General features: G+C 40.8%; 1 protein-coding gene across 3 annotated transcripts in view; it reads left to right on the top strand.

The window, feature by feature from the left end:
• LOC111150726 (nicotinamide nucleotide adenylyltransferase 2) overlaps nucleotides 1–17,658 on the top strand; it is a 192,718-nt gene that overhangs the window by 523 nt on the left and 174,537 nt on the right. Inside the window, exons 1-2 of one of the 3 annotated variants that reach the window (XM_022508288.1) lie at nucleotides 487–784; nucleotides 2,113–2,245. The gene's annotated coding sequence lies outside the window, so the exon portion shown is untranslated. Of the gene's footprint in view, nucleotides 1–486; nucleotides 785–2,112; nucleotides 2,246–17,658 lie in introns of those variants that run through there. The other 2 variants (XM_022508291.1, XM_022508290.1) reach the window with 2 other exon arrangements.

Genomic DNA, 17,658 nt, shown 5'->3' with positions numbered 1-17,658 from the left:
CTCTAGTCTTCCCTCGCGGCCCAAAGAGTGACGCTAAGGACCCCCTCCCCTTTTCTGGGGGCCCCACCTCCTGCACGCCTGGAGACTGTTGAAGGGGATGGGGTGGAGCCCGGGGAGGCAGAGAAAGGAAACCAATCGCATTGGATAAGCAGCTGCCATGGCAACTGGAGGCTGTGGTTGTATTGTCATAGTAACCACTGTGTGCGGACCGGGTGACCCTCCCTGGGCGAACGGATTCCCGGGAAAGTGCCCAGGGTTCCCCCTTGGCTTCCCTTCCGTCTGAAAGCCTCCCCCAGGTTGGGAATCCGGGTGATCTCCTGGGCGGTGAAGTTCATTTCCTCTTCCCTTTCCCCTTCCCGCAACAATGGGGGGACCCCGAGGCATTCACCGTGGGCTTTTCCACCCGCCTGCGGGCGGGAACCATCTCGTTTCCTCTCAGTGCGGGGCGTGAAGAGGGGCGGGCCTTCGAGGAAGCCGCCGGACCTGAAGGCCAGCGAGCTGCGGACCGAGCGTGGAGGGCGAGGCGGTGGGGCGAGGCCGCGGCGCAAAGCTGCGAGGCGGGCGAGGGGTTTCCCCAGGACTGCCTCGGGCTCGAAGAGGCGGGATCCCGCCAGGACGGGGTCCCTGAGGGAGGAGAACGGCACACGACGACCCAGATTCCTCTCCTGCCGGGAGAGACCTCGGACTTTCGCGAGCGGGTCGACCCCTTACCGAAATCCCCCGAACCGCCGCCCACTCGCCCTCGGCCATCCAGCCACCTCCTTGCTGCGGGGAGGCCGCCGTTGTGAGTGTGGGAACACGTCCTAGCACACTTGACAAGGTTTTCTAGCATTTAGAGCCAGGGACGTGGTGAAACGCCCACGACTGCCGTCCCTCTCAGAGGCACCCCGCAGTGGGGGTCCCACTGGGTTACCCGAGGCAGACCTCCCGGTTCCTCCCTCTGCAGACTTCTCTGATGGGTCCGCAGCGTTTCAGAACTTGTCACTCTGTATCTTCTGGGTCTGAGAGAAAAACGTTGGGTAAAATAGTATTAACGAGAACCTAGAGGCTGACGGGAACTTCCGATGAAAGACATTGAGGAAAAGGATTTTCATTCTTCGAACAAATCTTTTTGAAAGCATTAGGTGTACTTTGTGTCAGGTTTGGGGCTAAAAAGCAGAAATAAAGAATGGGGTCAATAATACTATGGAGTGTGAGAAGTAGTGGTCATTCACATGGTTTAAAGGACTTACTTGACAGTTTACAAATCCTATTTCCGATTTGTATTGTGGGGCCCTTTACATAACAGTACCCAAGCACTTCAGGGTGTATAACCCCCACCCGACCCCCAGAACGCAGCCCTCACTAGATAGTTAAAATCAGCATTTTAATGGGCTGTTCTGGTTTGGCTGGGTTTGGGTAACTGCTTCCTGCTGTCTTCCATGCTAGAAAGAGGCACTTTCCAGATCCTTCCGTGAGACCACACCTATTACAAGACTAGACCAATGTCTGTTTGGAACCTCACGTATATAAGTTTGGAGGAAAACGAAAGGACACAGACCATCTGAAATAAATCCCAAGAAGATTATCATTAATGACACAGAACCTGAACTATGCCCTGCCCCTCCTGCTGCTATAGCCTACTGTGATGTGGTGTGAAGCGTGGTGATTGCAGCTGTACAATATCCCCTGTCATCCCTCCCTGCACCGACGCACCACCCACTCACGGAAAAGAGAGCCACCTAGCGAAAGATTGTTCTCATCTCTGGTGTGGATACTTCTTTTCTTTCAACTCTAGAGCCCAAGGATGGAGATTACTGCCACATAGTACCTAAAATACCCTGAATCTCTTTCCTGAAATGTATTAGATCTTTAAAAAAGATTTTAGCCAGAATAAAAATTTTATGTTAGGTTAAAAAAAATTACTCCCTTATTAATCATCAGAATAATACCTTTTATGTCTGTGGCTTACAACTCCAGTAAACAGCATTGGAGCAAATGTCATGACACTCCTGGCAAGGGATCTAGGAGAATTTACTATCTTCTCATTTCGGAAATGAGGAAACTGGGATCAGAAAGATGAATCCTTTTGTTGTTTCTTTCTATAAACATTTACTAAACATTGTATTTCAGGCACTGTCCAGGTTACTATGGATACCATGGTGAAGAAGACATGGTCCCTGTCTTGAAGAAACCCACTTTCCAGTAGAGATAGCAGAGAGCAGAGAAGTGATAAGAATGCTGTATGGTGGGTGCAGTAATTAAGGTAAGAACAAAGTACTTTAGGTACACAAAAATACAAATAATTTTTATATTTTATAGCAGTCTTCCCTAAGAATTGTATAGAATTTGTCAATAGTTTCAGTGTCCCTACAAACGAGATAGAATAGTAACATCAATGCCAATCCTGAAAATAACTTTTGGAAAATCAATAAAACTCAGAATACCCAGAATTTATATATTGCTTAATGTACATTTACCATTCTCACCTCTTTCTACTGCCTCCCCATCAAAAGACTTGTAGAATACAAGCATCCTTATGCAATAGCTTTTATTCACTTTTTCCCCCTGCAGATATAAATTACATCTAAATGAAAAAAAAATTTAAAGAGAAACTCTTACTTTGTCTAATCCTACCTGATTTTAAGGGTTTTTTTGTTTGTGGCTAAGTGATTTTGTGGAAAGATTATAAGCCAGCAGACCTGAGTGTGCATTCCAGCTCTGCCCTCCCAGTCTGTAATCTTCAGTTTCTTCCTTGACCAGTATGGAAACATTACCTTTTACAAGCTTCCTGTGAACTTTAATGACGCTGTATGTGACTAAGTATAACTGACATATAACACTGGTACTTGATAAGTGTTAATTTTCCTTTTGCCCTCTTACTCTTTAAATCAAGCTAAAAGGAATAGAACTACTGCAGCTTAAAATTGTTGTTTTAAAATGGTAGCTTATCTATTCTTTGTAATACTCATAGGTCTGACCACACACCCAAATCTATTCTTATTCAGCGCTAGAAAATAGATTTCCTTATCCATGACTTTGACCACAGAAAAGAATACAATACCAGGGGGCACCTGGGTGGCTCAGTCAGTTAAGCATCTGCCTTCGGTTCAGGTCATTGTCCTGGGGTCCTAGAATCAAACCCCATATAGGGAGCCTGCTTCTCCCTCTCCCTCTGCCACTACCCCTGCTTGTGCACTCACATGCACTCTCTCTCTCTTTCTCAAATAAAATCTTTAACAAAACAACAACAAAAAGAATACAATATCAGGACATTGTAGGTCAGATTCTGGAGGGTCGCAACTTTTAAATAACTTCTTATCACTAAAAATAGCCTAATATGGGGCACCTAGATGGCTTAGTTGGTTAGGTGTCTGCCTTTGGCTCAGGTCGTGATCCCAGAGTCCTAGGATTGAGCCCATCATTGGGCTCTCTGCTCCCCAGGCAGCCTGCTTCTCCCTCTCCCACTCCCCCTGCTTGTGCTCCGTCTCTCTCTCATTCTGTCAAATAAATAAAATCTTAAAAAAAAAAAAAAGCCTTATATAACTGCATTTTGGCCCAAGTAAACAAAGTATCCAGCTTTCAACCACACAACAAGTACTTGCTGAGAAGCTGCTCTTAACATTCCTACCAAATTTACCCAGAGCTTTGGTAACCTGATAATTAATACATAGGAAGCCTCCTCCCTTTTTTATAATAACAGACATCTCACCTGACCCATGAAACCATAACAAGCACTAATTAATTTTAATATTTAGCCTACATATTCTGAATGTTTCCAAATCAGGCACACAATTAGATACTTAATACATGTGTTTCTATTTTGATGAGTAGAGTGATTTATCAACTGCAGTATTCAAGTATACAATGTATGTGAAGCCAGTTGGTGCTGTCTTCAGTACCACACCTCAGGTCATGGAGCCGAATGATTTAACAAAAAGAATGATTCATTCTCTTCAAATAGTGAGTCAGATACAAATTGACATTTAAATTCAGGTCTCCTATTGCTCAAGATTTCTTAGGCCAAGGGTCAGCAGCCTTTCTCAGTTTGCCAAGTATATATTCATTCACTCCTGAGCAGGAGTCGTTGAGCCTGAAGAACAGTCAGGAAGTCTTATAGGCCAAGATCCTAGAGAAGAAACTTGTGGTTTGGAAGGCAGTGAGGCAGAGAATGGTGGTCAGAGCTCATTCTCCTTCTCCATTCTCCTAATATTTACTAAGGGAAACTTTTTTTTTTATTTGACAGAGAGAGATCACAAGTAGGCAGAGGCGGGGGGGGGGGGGGCGCGGGGAAGCAGGCTCCCCGCTGAGCGGAGAGCCTGATGCAGGGCTCGATCCCAGGACCCTGAGATCATGACCTGAGCCAAAGGCAGAGGGTTAACCCTCTGAGCCACCCAGGCACCCTAAGGGAAACCTTATTAATCTTCAAGAATTTCTCCCAAATCCCAATTAGAAAATACCTTTGGGAAAGAACCACACCTTAAAATCTTATCTGCTAATTTAATGGACACAGACCATCTGGAGAAAACAAGAAATGCTCATAGGGAAAATTGAAGAGTATTTAAAAAAAAAAAGGAAAATTAAAACCTTAGCCTCTTAACAGTGTATATTGTCCAAGGGCTTTAGTGTTCATGGATATCTTTACTACTCAAAGGAGAATACTTCTGACGCCATCTTGGTGTCCCTGGTATGAAATCAATATGTTTCATATCAAAATCTGTTGTATTACCCAGAAGCTGCCATTTTTTTTCTTAGAACACCCAACTAAAAGAAAAAAAATATTTTAATATTTTATAGTCTGCACTTTCCTAATTTATATAGGGTAGACTATTTTTGAGAACAGAGAACGTGAAACAATATTGTCATTTGCTCTTCTTCAAAACCCTGGGAAACCACATGTGCACACACACACACTCACTCACACACATGCACACCTTCTTCCTGTTCCTGTCTTTAGTATTTTACCACCTCTATTTGCAATTCAAATTAAGATATGATATTGATGTAAAGCAAGGGAACTCAGGATGTAAGTTCATCACTTCAAGATATAAGGATAGGGGCACCTTTGGCTCAGGTCATGATCCCAGGCTCCTGGGATTGAGCCCTGCAGCAGGCTCCCTGCTGAGCAGAGAGCCTGATGCAGGGCCCCACCCCGCCTGCCTCTCTGCCTACTTGTGGTCTCTGTCTGTCAAATAAATAAATAAAAAATCTTAAAAAAAAAAAAAAAAAAGAGGGGCGCCTGGGTGGCTCAGTGGGTTAATTAAAGCCTCTGCCTTCGGCTTGGGTCATAATCCCAGGGTCCTGGGATCAAGCCCCGCATCGGGCTCTCTGCTCAGCAGGGGAGCCTCCTTCCTCCTCTCTGTCTGCTTGCCTCTCTGCCCTCTTGTGATCTCTGTCAAATAAATAAATAAAATCTTTAAAAAAAAAAAAAGATATACTAAGGATATATACCCACCCAACGGCTGTTCTGCTTTGCTTAACTATTCTAGGGTCTTTTCCATTCTTAGAAAAATTCTACGTATCAGAAATTTAGTAAGTTTGTCCTGTAGTAATAAAAAAAAAATTCTTAATATCATTGGATTACTAGATATAAGAGCACATTCCAGAACAAATTAAACAGTAAGTTAATATATTTTTATATTCTACATTTTAGTCATATTAAGCTTTTTAAGAACTTTTATTTCCTGGCTTAAATTCTCCATTGGTTTTTCATTACCCTTAGAATAAAGTTTCCATATATGATCTGGTCCTTGCCTGCCTCTTCTCTAACGTTTCCTGGCAACACCACTCTTGCCACACTTACCTCCTCTTAGGTTCTTCAGTAGGTAGCCTTCCTTTCTACACAGACTTGACACAAGCTGTTCCCTTATTTCTCCTGGATCACTCTTCTCCCTTCTCATGCTTCAAGCCTAAATTTCATCTTCTTTGGAGAAATCATTTCTACCCACTCCCAAACCCAATCGGGCTAGATTAGCTATATCTATTACATATTCCCCGGTACCCTTCCCTTCTTCATGACATCTGTCATATTTCTAATTCTTTTTGTTCAATGTTACCTCCAATTGGCTGTAAACTCTGTAAGGGCAGACACAGGGACGGCTTTGCTCACTCCCCTATTAGGGTGCCTGATACAGGGGGAGCTCAATAAATGTTTGTTGAATCAGTTAATCTTGGGTAAAAAGTAGAAACAAAAAAATAGAAAAATAGAAATTTGGACCATGACTTACGTTCCTGACTACAGAACATAAAAGTAATCCCTAAGCAATAAGAAAAGAACTTCAACCCATCTGTGGAATTGAAATCCGCTATGATATTTAACAAGATGAAGGTTTTAATTAAATGAAATTTACTTGGGCAATGAGTAAAGAGCACACTTATATGATTATGGAAAACTCATCAATTATCTCAGCCGCTCATACTTCAACATAGGAGAAAAGTCTTCAATATCCAAATCATTTTTATTTAACTTTTATGTTTTCTGATTTGAGAATGGGGAAAACAGCCAACCCCTTCATTGTGAGACAAAATAAAAAAAACACTGCTGGATGGCAGGAAAGAGAAGAAGCTATTAACCAATTGGTAAATAGGATAGAAAAATTAGATCTAAAAATTCGGAAAGAAAATGGAATTGGAGTATAGAATGGAAAACTCAGTGATCTTTGTGTCTCTCACCAGAAAAGTATCTATAGATTTTGGGCATTACTGTTTTGTTTTGGTTTGGTTTTCCTCCTGTGATGGGATAGGGCTAAATAAATCGAATGTAAGTTTATTATGGAAAGGGCCACACACAGTTTCACAGTAAATGGTACATTTAAATTGTTTCTGGAGGCAGATTCTCCAAGTTCAGTTAGATAGTGTATGTATCCTACCTAGCAGTCCCGGGCACTTTGTAGGCACTCAGCAGGTGGTGCTGCTGTTACTCACTCACTCGACTTCATACTCTAATTAATGTGGGTTAGACTCGTTTAAAAAAAAAAAAAAAAGGTAGAATCACATTTGTAGGGAGAAACGAACTAGCACACTGCCTCGAAATCATATGACCAGTTGTATCATATGACCAAGTATATATTGCCAACAGGGAAAACAGCTTTCATCTACTTACAGAGGATGTCTCAGCTCATTAGCAGTTTTATGTTGGAATGAGATGAGATCCAAGACCTGCCAAAGCTGAAGAGGATAAGGAGGCTAATAAGGAGCAAAACCAACTGCTTATGCTTTCCCCTGCCCTCTTTCAAACGGACATCTTTGGAAAGGCTCTCTGGCTCACTCTCTCACTCTCTCAACCATTGACTGTAAGCTTTCTGTTATACACCTCCCCTTCCCCAAGAGATCCAGTCCTTTGTCCAAGAGGACATGCATTGTTTTCGTGTTTTAACAATGTTCCTGTGGTGGAATCAGGCCTATAGTGCAGCCGAATATTAGAATGCAATATTTCTAAAATGTAAGCAGCAGTGGCCTAGATGTTATAGGAAGTTATTAGCTATAGCAAGAAGTCAAAATTAATTTTCTATGAGTATTTGTGGGACAGCCAGATTTTAGCATTAAAGCAAAGTAGGAATCTTAGGTAGAGTTATGAGTTTCGGGCCTATGAGGAATGCTCAGCTGATGATCAGTTTTTGTCTTTCACTATTCTTTCAAGACAAACCTGAATCTAAACCAGTACTTCACTTCTGGAAACTTTAATCTGGATATATCCAGATACTAAGGAGAAAGTTTGTTATGTTATGGCTCCTCTAGAATTTTAGTGTTTAGTTATTTATTCTTTCATTCATTTAATCTTCAGAAACATATTGAGGGGGCTTCTGGGTGGCTCAGTCACTTAAGTGTCTGCCTTCATCTCAGGTCATGATCTCAGGGTCCTGGGATTAAACCCCATGTCAGGCTCCCTGATCAGCAGGGTATCTGCTTCTCCTGCTGCCTCTCCCCTTGCTTGTAAGCTCACTCTCTCTCTCTTTCTCTCAAATAAGAAGAAAAAAAAAAACAAAAGCACCATATTGAGAATTTTCTGTGTGTTGGATCATACACTCATCACTGGGATAGAGATGGAGAACAATAGTCTTGCTGTCAGAGTTTGAAGTTCAGAAGACAGTTAAGGAAAGGGGCAGTTATATTACAGATTAATGTGTGGTACAAGTCTTTGGAGCCATTCCACCATAAGACCAAGTGTAGACATGCAATCAGATAATCCACATAATTGTCCCTGTCAACTACAAAGACCCTCAGAATGAGATTTTGCAGAGTTTACTGTTTCAAATTCTATTACTTAGCAGGAAAAGTAATACGTATAATTCAACTGTCCGGAAAAGTAATGGAAAACTGTAGCCAAAAGCATTTGAGACCAAAGTATATCTGAAAGATACAAAACTGTATATGTGAAGTATAACCACAGAATAGAGTTGCATAGAAAAATGGACAGAAATACAGTAAAATACTAATAGCAATTGCTTCTGTGAGATGAACTGTTTATGGGTGGCTTTATTTCTTGTATTTTTCAACATCTCCCAGCAACCAAAGAGTAAAGTAGATTAGGTGGTGGTTGTTGTGATTATTGTTAGGCGTTTCATTTTTCATCATTGTTTTTAAAGAACGGCTGAGCTATCCACCACATTACAGTAGTTCAAAGTGACATTGGAAATTGAAAAGGAGATGGATGAAAGATAAATGTAATAGCTTCTCACATCCTAGTGATTTGAAAAAAGATCTTATTATCCACAATTCCTTAGGCATTTCCTAAGGCTCACCGTTACGCACTCTCAGGTGCTGATACTTTTGTACAAATAAAAACTGATGGGGATGATGGTCTTTGATTGTATCATTGCTGACCAGCTTCAGTAATTTGGGGTCTGATGGGAACCATCACTGCCTGAGAAAGATGGAATGCCCTAGATGGGACCCACAGAAGAATCATTTTAAGTAATGAGAATCAAAAATTAAACCTTTGCTTAACCCTCTGCCTTCTTTTACCTTTAGATTACTCTTCCCCTCCCTCAACTGTCAGGTCACACCTCTGACCCCTCCCAGTTATGTAACAACCACATTTCCTCATTTCTCTGGAATGTCACCAGTCAGGAATCTCAACATTTGTGCTTTTTTTTTCTTTTTTTCTTTTTTTCCTTCTCTATTTATGGGTGAGAAAAAGAGAGGCAGGAAAACTGAATTGAGAAAGAAGCAAGAGTAGGGAAAGAGAAAAAGAAAAAAGAAGACCATAAAGTCTGGAGGAGGAGGAAGAATTGGTGGGTGAGCAAGGAAGTACACAGCCTAGTGGTAGTAATAGTTCTTAGACACCTTCCTATGAGAATCTACTTTCCACAAGAGATAATTAAGAAGAGATTAGATTCCCAGCCTGTATTAAAAACAGGAAAGGGACTTGGTGATCTCTAGACTCTACTTCCAGACTCAACAATCTCTGTCTTGCTGAGTGGGACAGGTCTGGTCTTGCTGCCTATAACCTGTGACAGTTGGACAGGATTCCATATAATGATCCAAGTCAAGGAAGGTGGTATACACTTTAATAAATTGTGTATTGCCATTTTCAAGACTGATATTCTCCAAAACAAAAAGTATCATCTGAATTTGGCCTGCCAGTACAATGTGGAATGTCACCCTACTCTCACCCATTTGGGGAAGAGTGAAAACAACATTTAAAACAACAATACAGGGGAGCCTGGGTAGCTTGGTCATTTAAGGATCTGACTCTTGATTTTGGCTCAGGTGATGATCTCAGGGTCATGAGATTGAACCCTGTATCAGGTTCGGTGCTCAGCACAGAGTCTGCTTGAGATTCTCTGTCTCTCTCTCCCTCTGTCCCTCTCCCCCAGGAGCACACTCTTTCTCTCAAATAAATAAATAAAATCTTTTTAAAAATTAAATTAGAATAAATAAAACAATAAAACATTAGAGTTCAGACAGTTGTTAAACTACTATATACTCTGAAGAAATTCCTTTTTTACATCTCAGGTAACTGAGATCAAAAGGAACCTTTTAACTAAATCTAACAATTTCTTGTTTTTATTCTTTTGAATTTTATGTTCCATTGGGCAATATGAGTCATATTTTCTTTGCTGAAACTATTTTTTTATCTTGAATCTAATGATAATTTTTTTTAAAAGAATTTATTTATTCATTTGACAGAGAGACATCACAAGTAGGCAGAGAGGCAGGCAGAGAGAGAGAGAGAGGAGGAAGCAGGCTCCCTGCCTAGCAGAGAGCCCGACGCGGGACTCGATCCCAGGACCCTGAGATCATGACCCAAGCCGAAGGCAGAGGCCTAACCCACTAAGCCACCCAGGCGCCCTAATGATAAATTTTTAAAAATTTTACTGCCTAACCTCATCTTTGATTCATTATATTGTTATAGCTCTAGTGATACCTAATAATGATTGGCTATAAACATTCCTTAAATGGAAACATAATGACAAGACTTGGCCACTTATTGAATGTGAGGGAGGGAGGGGAAGAAATTAAGGAGAGTCCCAGGTTTCTGCTTGGGAAACTGAATGGAAATAGAAAACATAAGAAATCAGTTGGAGAGGGGCGCCTGGGTGGCTCAGGGGGTTAAAGCCTCTGCCTTTGGCTCAGGTCATGATCTCAGGGTCCTGGGATGGAGCCCCACATCTGGCTCTCTGCTCAGCAGGGAGCCTGCTTCCTCCTCTCTCTCTGCCTGCCTCTCTGCCTACTTGTGATCTCTGTCTGTCAAATAAATAAATAAAATCTTAAAAAAAAAAAAGAAATCAGTTGGAGAGGTGTGTAGATGTGAAGATAAAAATTTGTTTTAGACATGTTGAACTTCAGTTGTCTGGGGTTGCAAAAGTTTTGTGGATCTGGAGAATACAAGAAATCGTAGATTAGAATTGTAGATTAGAAATTACCAGGATGCAGATGATAATTGGAGTTGAGGAGCTTCCGAAAACTTGCCTGTGAAAATGAGAGAGTTAGGACAGGCTTTGTCTTATAAAGAGGTGAAAGACTTCAGCAAGAAACGATCCAGGATTGAAAACTAAGAGATAAGAGAGGCCAAGTAGATACGAGCATGGCTTCTGAGGAAACAGGAGAAGACAGATTTTCAGCACACAAGGGCAGGAAGGGGAAATCTCTTCTAGTAGAATAATAACGAAATTGTAATTGTGGGGTTTCCCTCCCATTACTCTCAACCCCTATCTCTTTTATCTCATGCCCCTGTAGATTTCAAAACTTCAGGTTACAAAATCACGTAGATGAAAAATCCAGGACAAAGACTGATGATTTAAGAGTAAGGCTTTCAGCACCAGAATATATTAAAAAATTCCTCTAATTGCATACAGAAAATCAGAAGAGCAAAAAACAAGGAGACTTTGTACTCTGCCTCCCACCTGAAACCAGAAGCCCTGAGGAGATTATAGATATTCTAAATCGTTTTCTGGCATTTGAGAATAGAATAAAAACCTCAATCCCCATTGCTATATAAAGCCAAAGAAAGTAGCAAGACCACAATGGCACAGGAAAATAGTTAACAGTATTATGAACTCATGCTTTGAATTCCTACATCTTCTCCAAAAACTTCAATCATAAAAACATTTTTTTTTAATTAAAGACATCTCTGGGTTCATTAACAAGGTAATTTTCTCTGGATATCAGTATTGAATGAGCAACACAGCTGGATTAGGATAGAACCGTGGCCCTGTTGTGGGTCTGAAAGCAGGTAGGAGTTGGCTGGGACTTTGAATCCTTTGGAGTAATGGAGAGCAATGGCACCCGTACATAGTAGGGCCCTTTAAGTTAGACTCACAGTGGAACTGGGATTTGGGAAAAGCTATGACTTGCACCCTAAGCTAGAGTTTAAAAAAGAAAATGAGCAAATGAATTAACGTACCACCTGCTGCTTATCCCTGGTAGTGGAAGGAAGCAGAGAAATCAAGACTTGTGCCAATCTGCCTTCCTGCTCTCTTCCACAATATCCCTGAAGAACAGGAGCCCTGGGACACCTAGTGCTGGACTGGGGGTAGGGGCTGGAAGTCTTGGGATCTCCATGGGGGCTACACTACTTGATGTGGAGTAGATAGAAAGAAAGCTACCACTTAAGATGAGCTGCAAATTACAATTTGCACACTAAGGCAAATTAATACAAAAAACTTAGTGCATCCTTCAACTTAATTTTTGTTTAATTGATCTGTTTCTAATAAAGATATATTTAAAGTTCCCAATATATTTGATCATCTTCTTATTTTTTCCTGTAATTCTGTTACTTTTAAAAACTTTCATGGTTATAGGGTTAGCTAGATAGAACTTCTTGGTGATTTTTTACCTTTTTAAATTATTTTCTTTTTTTAAGAAAGATTTTTCTTTATATATTTGACAGACAGATCACAGGTAGGCAGAGAGGCAGGCAGAGCCTGGGGGGGGCGGGTGGGGACGGGGAAGCAGGCTCCCTGCTGAGCAGAGAGCTGGATGCCGGGCTCGATCCCAGGACCCTGAAACCATGACATGAGCCAAGGGCAGAGGCTTAACCCACTGAGCTGTCCAGACACCCAATTTTTTTTTCATTTTTAATATGATGTGGTTTTTTTTAAGATTTTATTTATTTATTTGACAGACAGAGATCACAAGTAGGCAGAGAGGCAGGAAGGGGGGGCGGGGGGGGGGGAGCAGGCTCCCTGCTGAGCAGAGCCTGATGCGGGCCTTGATCCCAGGACCCTGGGATCATGACCTGAGCCGAAGGCAGAGGCTTTAAGCCACTGAGCCACCCAGGCGCCCCTATAATGTATTTTTTTTTTATCGTTACGTGGTGTCTCTTTGTTAATACTTACTTGCTTTAAACTATTCTGTTTGATACTGATATTCCACTCCAACTTTCTTTGGGTTAAAATTCACACACTGTAACATTTTCTTTTCTTTTTTTAAGATTTTATATATTTGACAGAGAGAACACAAGTAGACAGAGAGGCAGGAGGGTGGGGCGGGGGGCGGGGGAGCAGGCTCCCTGCTCAGCAGAGAGGCTGATGCGGGGCTCAATCCCAGGACCCTGAGATCATGACCTGAAAGGGACGCAGAGGCTTAACCCACTGAGTCACCCAGGCGCCCCCATTTTTTTTATCAGCAACCTTTCTGTTACTTTATTTTTGGCAGATTTTTTGTAAACATCATGCACCTGGGTTTTTGTTTTTTAAACCTGACAGTCTATTAACTGGGAAGTTGCATTTGTATGAGTATGATCTACTTGAAATTCTCAGTCATTGCTACCAAGTGCTTTTGATTTTTTGTTAACAGTGCTTTCTCCTTGGTCTTTTGTTTGTTTGTTTGCTTGCTTTTCCTGCCTTTGTTAGATAGGAAACTATTTTTATTCCTTTTCTTTTACCTCTGCTGATTTGTAAACTACAGATTATATTTTATCTGTGCTATAAGCAGCTACTCTTAAATTTTTAATGAACATGTAACCATTTATTTTCCTAACAATTTATAGTTTTTTGAATACAACTATCTTACTGTTCAAATAAGACTGTATTTTAGCTACTAAATGTATTGGGCAGTTATTGGTATCAAAATTTTAGTTCCATATATATTAGAACATAACATAAAACAGACACTATACAGGGGTGCTTAGGTAGCTCAGTCAGTTGAATGTCTGCCTTTGGACCAGGTCATGATCTTGGAGTCCTAGGAAAGAGCCCCATGTCTCAATCTCCCTCTCAGCAGGAGTCTGCTTCTCCCTCTCCCTCTTCTGGTCCCCCCTTTCATGCTCTCTCTCACACTTTGTCTCTCAAATAAAGAAAATCTTTGAAAAGAAAAAAACAAACAAACAGGTACCATACAATCAATGCATAATTGGATTTATCTATCTAATTCCTCAATTTTTATACTTAACATTTGTTTAATATCACACTTTCATTTTGAATTCACTCTTTGCTGATATACATGCTTTATTCATTCAATAATAATTTGTGGTTAGTAAATTCAACTTTGAAGGAAAAGTTCTCTATTTCATCATTATTCTTACATAATAGCTTAGCTAGGTTAGAAATCTATGATGCCAGTTATTCTCCCTTCAATGCTTTGGGGATATTACTACAGTGGCTTCTAGTATTTATTGTTTTTGATGAGAATTCTGGCATCTAATTGGCATTCTTTTATGGGTAATCTATGTTTTCTCTTTGGTGGCTTTTGAAATTTTCTCTTCATCTTTAATGTGAGGCATCTTCACTATAGCGCATCTAGGTATGAATTTTATTTTCATTGTTTTGCACCAAATATGTACTTTCATTTCAAGAACTTTAGGAAATTCTCAGTATCATCTCCCCAAATATAACTTCCACCATTCCTTTTGTTCTCTCTTTCTGACTTTACTAATTAGGTGCATCCTTAATGTATTCTGTCTGTGTGTTGCTGTGTAACAAATCACTCTAAAACATAGTGGCATGAAACATTGACCATTTTATTATACTTACAGATTCTGTATGATGGGAATTCAGGAATAGCTTGACTCAGCTTCATGATGTTCAGTGTGTCAGAGGAAAAAATGTGGACAGTGGTAGTCATGTGAGTGACTAGGGCTTTTGTTTTGTTTTTCTCCACTGCTGTGTCTAGGCTACAGTGACAAAGGCTGGACTCTTCTGGAACTGCAGGTTAGAGTACCTACACATGACTTCTCTGTGTGACTTAGGTTTCCTCACATTGTAGTAGCCATCTTATATCTGTGTGAAAAAATGGATGTATGTATATATTTGTAAATACATAGAATATCATGGAAGGATGTTTAAGAAATTAATAATAGTGATTGCCTTTATTGAAGAAAATGGGATCACTGAGGGACATAAAAAGGACAGAAATATGCTTTTAATGTTATACTCTTTTGTGCCCTTTGCATTTTATATCATGTGAATGTATTATCTATTAAAAAATAAAAATTAGAGGGTGGCTCAGTGGGTTAAACCTCTGCCTTCAGCTCAGGTCATGATCTCAGGGTCCTGGGATCGAGTCCCACATCGGGATCTCTGCTCAGCAGGGAGCCTGCTTCTCTCTCTCCCTCTGCTGCCTCTCTGCTTACTTGTGATCTCTCTCTCTCTATGTCAAATAAATTTTTAAAAAAATCTTTAAAATCGAAAAATAATAAAAGTAAAAATAGAAACCCCCAGCCATGCAGACAGCCATTTATTTATTCATTAAATGTAAAAAGATACTGCCCCATGCTTGATGTTACATATGAAACACTGCACCAGCAATTCTAGGACTTTTGAAAAGAAATACACCACACAGTCAAGCATGGCTTCTTAATTTATTTTAATTTAATTTATTTTAAGTAGGCTGCACACCCAGAACAGAGCCCAATGCAGGATCTGAACTCAGGACCCTGAGATCAAGACCTGAGCTGAGGGGCGCCTGGGTGGCTCAGTGGGTTAAGCCGCTGCCTTCGGCTCGGGTCATGATCCCAGGTCCTGGGTTTGAGCCCCACATCGGGCTTTCTGCTCAGCGGGGAGCCTGCTTCTTCCTCCTCTCTCTCTGCCTGCTTCTCTGCCTACTTGTGATTTCTCTCTGTCAAATAAATAAATAAAATCTTTAAAAAAAAAAAAAAAAAGACCTGAGCTGAGATTGAGTCAGACACCTAATCAACTGAGCCACTCAGGTGCCCCCAGTATGACTCCTTCAAGTAGAGCATCAGATTCCAGATTGAGTCCCCTTCATGTAAAGACCATGAATGACTCTCAAGTGGTACAGTCTGTGAATCATTAAAGATCCATCTAACCCAAAACATTTCCTCCTGCGAACTTGCTCCAGTTCTGAAAACCCCTACCTTGAACGTTCTTTTCTAGGGTAAAGGCATATTTTCAACAAGCCCCTGTTTCGCTTCACGTATGTAACCTGGCCAGCGTGGTGACAAGATGGGTTTATTCACAGGTTCTCTTTAGCAGAAAGTTAACTGAGGAAACAGGTTGGTTTTGGTGGGAGGGAGTTAAAAAACTCTGATGCATGCAATCCTGCAAAGGAACACACCCTTGAGATTTGCCACATGAGAGTTCCTGCGTAGTAACAGGCATGATGAAAGAACTGAGCGTTTGGGAGAAATTGAGAAAAGCATGCATCTTGATGGAGTACCAAATACAAACCTCACCTAGTTTTTATGAAACAACATCTGGCTATATGGAAGGGTGACGCTGTATATGGAAATTACAGGAAGATCAAAAGTCACAGTAATTAATTAAAAAAAAGTCACAGTAATTGAATATAGGTTGACAATAGACTTACATGCCTCAGTATTTTTTTTGAGCTATAAGAGTAATATAACCTGTTATAAGATGGTTTCATATACATCATCTTACCCCAATATTAATCAATGTATGTCCTGAATAATGCTAGCCTCTTTGGATCTTTATAGATGTTGTTAACAAAATGTATTTCATGATTAAAAAGTTTTAGCAACAGTAGTTTAAGCAGGATTTTCTTTTTCTTGGTGAGACTTCTCAGAGCCTATGACATGCAAGTATATATTTCCCCAAAAGAAAAAATATATATCTTATGCAATGTGCTCAAAATTATCTTCCCACAGAACCCAGTTTTAAAATCACAGCACACATTAGAGACTAAAGTTATATAGGACACTTGGGAAGAGCTGATCCTTTCTACTTTTCTCATGATCTCTGTTCCTATCCTGATAATCACCTTCATCTTATGTAACCTGACCCTCCCCTGAATCATTACACATCCTGGCATTATGATGTTCATACTTGGAAAATGATGATGACATCAAAAGCAATGATGACCTTCATGCAAGGTCTTCCTTACCACTTGTTATTACCGTATCCCTAGATGTGAGTACCAGCAGGAGGTTCTGCATTTTCTGAAGCAATTGCAGTCCGTAGCAAGACTCACAGAGATCTGTGCCAAATAGGAGCAGACCTGAATGCAGTGTCTCCCTGTCAGTGTAATCCTGTCCTTCAGGTGTCATGATGCTCTCTGTAATCCAGTCTCACCTTCCCTTAGGCCTCAAAAAGTGGGTCTCAGCCTTGGCCTTAGGCCTCCCTGAAGCAATGATAGTGACTTTTCTACCTTTCCATGTTTGATTTAACTAAATTCCAAACTCTTTAAAGCTAAAATTAAATTTCATTAGAGTTAGAAACCAGGCCATTAGAATGCTACCCATCTCTGGCCAACATATTCTCCAAGGGTAGGAGACAACAGTAGGTGGTGGTACTACTGATTATGTTCATCAAGACAGCCTGATTATATATTAGTAAAACCAAACGAGGGGTTACTCCAGCTGTAATGTTCATCTAAACACTTCATCTCATTCAAAGGAGTAATGGCAAACCTATCTTTAAAGAGCTTTGAGGGGTGCCTGGGTGGCTCAGTGGGTTAAGCCTCTGCCTTTGGCTCAGGTCGTGATCCCAGGGTCCTGGGATCGAGCCCCGCATCGGGCTTTCTGCTCCGTGGGGAGCCTGCCTCCACCTCTCTCTCTCTGCCTGCCTCTCTGCCTACTTGTGATCTCTGTCTGTCAGATAAATAAGTAAAATCTTTAAAATAAATAAATAAATAAAAAATAAAGAGCTTTGAAAGATCATTTATCTTCACCCTAGTCTTAAAGAAGTAGCAAAGTACTAAATCACACCACATAACTAGAACTTAGTTAAAATCCTTATTTATTTCCCCAAAGCCCCACACCACAGAGCAGCTGCTGTCCAAATAGCCCTTCTATGCTTTTCAGTCATTCCCTCA

The sequence above is a fragment of the Enhydra lutris genome, unplaced genomic scaffold, assembly GCF_002288905.1.
Source record: "Enhydra lutris kenyoni isolate GAN:26980312 unplaced genomic scaffold, ASM228890v2 scaffoldscaffold24, whole genome shotgun sequence".
NCBI lineage: Eukaryota > Metazoa > Chordata > Mammalia > Carnivora > Mustelidae > Enhydra > Enhydra lutris.
Note: the sequence above shows the minus strand (reverse complement) of the source record. Positions and strands in the feature narration are given on the sequence as shown.